We start from the raw sequence: 4,982 nt of genomic DNA, 5'->3' as shown, positions 1-4,982 counted from the left end.
TGCCTCGATCGGTGTCGCGCTGGTATATGTATGGTAGTGGTGTGTGTCGATGCGTTGAGTGAGGCGATATGAACGGTGTAACGGTTTAGTCGAAGTTTATCATAAATGACGACGACAAAACGACCGATTATGTATACGTTCTGCATTTGCTTCCAATTTATCGACGTTTATCGCACATTTCCGCTATCGAATTCGAATAGGGCTTTGCTTGCGAGATTGCTTTATTTTGTGATTTTGTGGCTCGCCCAGTTCCCCACAGCGAGATTGCGGATGCGGCAAAACGTATTCTCTTACGTTGGCGGTCCTTATGCAATCAAACTTTGTTGAACTAACAAATGTTTGTGATTTAAACAAACAAAAATAATAAATGCGTCAACTCTCTAATATCCGAGCGAGAATATTTATATAATATTCGTAACGTTTATGGATTCGAAAGAATTTCATAAATTCACGTCGCATTCAATCTTGCGAAGAGTGAAGAGAATGTTTGAACTTTTAAATCGGCAAAGGTAAAAAATAATATTATAAATATTATTATTATGCCTTTATTGACCGATATATGTGTTGTGGTGTTTAACGACTATATCGTACGAAGAAAAGAAGAAATAGCGTGGCGTTACTTTCTTATATGTTAGATTGTTTCGCACAAACGCGCATATTCTTCATCTTTATAAACGATGATGATGAGTATTTTATTCTCTCGTCTGTCTCAAAAAACACAAAAACACAGTTCCCTGGTTGATCCTGCCAGTAGTCATATGCTTGTCTCAAAGATTAAGCCATGCATGTCTCAGTACAAGCCAAATTAAGGTGAAACCGCGAAAGGCTCATTAAATCAGTTATGGTTCCTTAGATCGTACCCACATTTACTTGGATAACTGTGGTAATTCTAGAGCTAATACATGCAAACAGAGCTCCGACCGGAGACGGAAGGAGCGCTTTTATTAGATCAAAACCAATCGGTGGCGGTTTCGCCGTCATCGTACAACTTGGTGAATCTGAATAACTTTACGCTGATCGCACGGTCTCGCACCGGCGACGCATCTTTCAAATGTCTGCCTTATCAACTGTCGATGGTAGGTTCTGCGCCTACCATGGTTGTAACGGGTAACGGGGAATCAGGGTTCGATTCCGGAGAGGGAGCCTGAGAAACGGCTACCACATCCAAGGAAGGCAGCAGGCGCGCAAATTACCCACTCCCGGCACGGGGAGGTAGTGACGAAAAATAACGATACGGGACTCATCCGAGGCCCCGTAATCGGAATGAGTACACTCTAAACCCTTTAACGAGGATCAATTGGAGGGCAAGTCTGGTGCCAGCAGCCGCGGTAATTCCAGCTCCAATAGCGTATATTAAAGTTGTTGCGGTTAAAAAGCTCGTAGTCGAATTTGTGTCCCGCGCCGCCGGTTCATCGTTCGCGGTGTTAACTGGCGTTTCGCGGGACGTCCTGCCGGTGGGCTTAGCTCGAGAGGGCGGCCCAACTCAATCCCGCCGCGGTGCTCTTCATTGAGTGTCGAGGTGGGCCGGCACGTTTACTTTGAACAAATTAGAGTGCTTAAAGCAGGCTAAAACTTCGCCTGAATACTGTGTGCATGGAATAATGGAATAGGACCTCGGTTCTATTTTGTTGGTTTTCGGAACCCCGAGGTAATGATTAATAGGAACGGATGGGGGCATTCGTATTGCGACGTTAGAGGTGAAATTCTTGGATCGTCGCAAGACGGACAGAAGCGAAAGCATTTGCCAAAAACGCTTTCATTGATCAAGAACGAAAGTTAGAGGTTCGAAGGCGATCAGATACCGCCCTAGTTCTAACCATAAACGATGCCAGCTAGCGATCCGCCGACGTTCCTCCGATGACTCGGCGGGCAGCTTCCGGGAAACCAAAGCTTTTGGGTTCCGGGGGAAGTATGGTTGCAAAGCTGAAACTTAAAGGAATTGACGGAAGGGCACCACCAGGAGTGGAGCCTGCGGCTTAATTTGACTCAACACGGGAAACCTCACCAGGCCCGGACACCGGAAGGATTGACAGATTGAGAGCTCTTTCTTGATTCGGTGGGTGGTGGTGCATGGCCGTTCTTAGTTGGTGGAGCGATTTGTCTGGTTAATTCCGATAACGAACGAGACTCTAGCCTGCTAAATAGGCGTATTTCGACATCCCAAATACCCGCTGGAGCCGGGTTCGCCCGGTCTCTATGTGCGGTTTTTACTGTCGGCGTACAAACAATTCTTCTTAGAGGGACAGGCGGCTTCTAGCCGCACGAGATTGAGCAATAACAGGTCTGTGATGCCCTTAGATGTTCTGGGCCGCACGCGCGCTACACTGAAGGAATCAGCGTGTCCTCCCTGACCGAGCGGTCCGGGTAACCCGCTGAACCTCCTTCGTGCTAGGGATTGGGGCTTGCAATTGTTCCCCATGAACGAGGAATTCCCAGTAAGCGCGAGTCATAAGCTCGCGTTGATTACGTCCCTGCCCTTTGTACACACCGCCCGTCGCTACTACCGATTGAATGATTTAGTGAGGTCTTCGGACCGGTGCGCGGTGGCGTTTCGACGTTGCCGATGTTGCTGGGAAGATGACCAAACTTGATCATTTAGAGGAAGTAAAAGTCGTAACAAGGTTTCCGTAGGTGAACCTGCGGAAGGATCATTAACGTGTAAATGTTGTTGTTTAGTTGTCACACATACACACATTTTGTCTGTGCTGATCAACAAAAAACACACACATACATACACTATTCGTATGATGATCAATTCTCATACAAAATTCTTCATTATGCGTCGAACGGAAAAGCAACAACGGGTCGTCTTGCATTAAGCGGATCTGTTGTTACGTTTTTCGATTTATTTTATAAATCGATTGTAAACGTGCCGTAAACGACGTTTTCGAAGAATTTTTTTGAACATTAACACGAATCAATATTGTCGAAAGATGGTTATGTGCTAACGTTTTATTATTGCTTTCGCAGTGCCGGTCTTAGCGTATTTCCATCATCGTATTCGCTTCGAAAAAAAGTACTAATACAGTGGTGGTGTATAATTAATGTGCAAGAGATGTTGTTGTTGTTGTTGTAGTATTTGTATATGGTTGGAGTTATTTATAATAACAAACAAGAATGAATAATAATGGTGTCTGCCAATACGATCGTACTTTATGTACACGAATAAAACTTTATACATACAAACCATAATAATAAATAAACTCGAAACAACCAACAACAAAATTATTACGCTACTGTACATACAAACACACATTTATACATACCATCATTTTACTTTACCGATGGTGAGTGATGTTTGAAAAATAAACGCTTAGGCTTACGATTTTGTAAGCCAGTCTTTGCGTATTTTCTTCATCGTATTCGCTTCGGAAAAAAGAAAATAAAGATGGTGTATAATTAATGTGTAAAAGAGATGTTGTAGTTGTAATTTAATTTGTAAATGGTTGGAGTTTATTAATAAATAATAATAGGGGCTGTCTATTCGTCTGTACTTTATGTACAAGACTACAAAAACGTTTTATAACAATAAAAAGCTCGAAACAACCAATAACAAAATATACTACTACTATACTACTATACATACAAACGCACATTTATAAATACATAAAATCAATTTACTTTATCGATAGAGAGTGATGTTTGGAAAAAAACGCTTAGGCTTACGGTTTTCGGGTACCTGGGTTCCGCATGCGTCGAAGTAATAATTTACTTTAACGACGCGACGAACCGTAGGAATCTAAATAAAAAAGTTTATTTATTAACTTTTTTAGATTCTGTGGGTTTTAAATGATATACGCCCGACTGACGAAGGAACGTTTTGCACTGCCTGTGCTTTTCTTTTGATTCGTTTTTATGTCGACGGACGTTCTTAGAATGCCCACCAAACGACGTATCACACAAAACACCCTACAATTGTATTGTTTGGTAAATATTGTTGTGATTAAGTTTGTAGCTGTGGCGTTTGTTTGAAGAAAACGTCTGGTTTTTCGACATATTTTCTATTTAATAAATATACATAATGCTTATCGCAAAAGGAGCAGAGTTTTATAGACAAAGTTGATAGAGAAAAAAAACCTAATAGATATATATACGTATTTATAAAACGTTAATATCATCGGGTTATTCTTTATGTAAACTTAAACTATAACTGCATACTCTTTTCGATAAGTAGATACAAATGCCACTTTAATTAAATAAAATATTATAAAATATAACGCCGAACGTTTCTTTCGATTGGTCCGTTTCTCACATATACATCACAATTGTAATAACCTTAAGTAGTTATTTTTGTTGTTGTGTGATGATGAAACGATTTCGATGTGGAACGGTGCGTTATGTAATAATATTTTAAATTTGTTTGAAAAGATTACCCTGAACGGTGGATCACTTGGCTCGTGGGTCGATGAAGAACGCAGCTAATTGCGCGTCAACTTGTGAACTGCAGGACACATGAACATCGACATTTCGAACGCACATTGCGGTCCTCGGATATACTGTTCCCGGACCACTCCTGGCTGAGGGTCGTGTCAATTTCAAAGACTGCTCGGTTTTTGTCTTAAACACAGCGCACAATGTTGTGTAGACAATTACGTCGGAGCGTGTTGGGTGCAAATATGACGCGTTACTATAATTGTTAATTGATTGTCGGTTGTCATAATAAAATATTATGCAACGTAGACAACAATAAAAACAATATAAAAAATAACGCGGCATCCTAAAACGCAATAGCGGCTGACATTCTTATTAGTTTGTTGGTGAAAGTTGGTTTAGACGTAGCACGTCCGATATTAAAAAGCAGCCACAACGCTTAAATTTCGAACGAAGCGATCGTCGTGTCCGAGACGTTAAAGTTGTTTATATGCATATTTTATGCACTATAATTAACAACAACAACATTCTCGCAACGACGTCAGATCGATGTTTGAAATTGTTTGGAGGCAGCCATATAAACGGAATACGTGTAATTATCGTCTGACAAA

General features: G+C 41.2%; 2 non-coding genes across 2 annotated transcripts; both read left to right on the top strand.

Annotated features, from left to right (window-relative positions):
* Positions 1–731: 731 nt before the first annotated feature.
* LOC135267446 (small subunit ribosomal RNA) lies at positions 732–2,654 on the top strand. The gene has a single exon (XR_010335876.1). It is a non-coding gene; the product is annotated as a small subunit ribosomal RNA (ribosomal RNA).
* A 1,716-nt stretch (positions 2,655–4,370) lies between these two features.
* On the top strand, positions 4,371–4,527 carry LOC135267433 (5.8S ribosomal RNA). Its single transcript, XR_010335864.1, has one exon. It is a non-coding gene; the product is annotated as a 5.8S ribosomal RNA (ribosomal RNA).
* Positions 4,528–4,982: the final 455 nt, after the last annotated feature.

Source organism: Tribolium castaneum, unplaced genomic scaffold, assembly GCF_031307605.1.
Source record: "Tribolium castaneum strain GA2 unplaced genomic scaffold, icTriCast1.1 ptg000027l, whole genome shotgun sequence".
Taxonomy (NCBI): domain Eukaryota; kingdom Metazoa; phylum Arthropoda; class Insecta; order Coleoptera; family Tenebrionidae; genus Tribolium; species Tribolium castaneum.
This window is presented reverse-complemented; position numbering and strand designations above follow the sequence as displayed.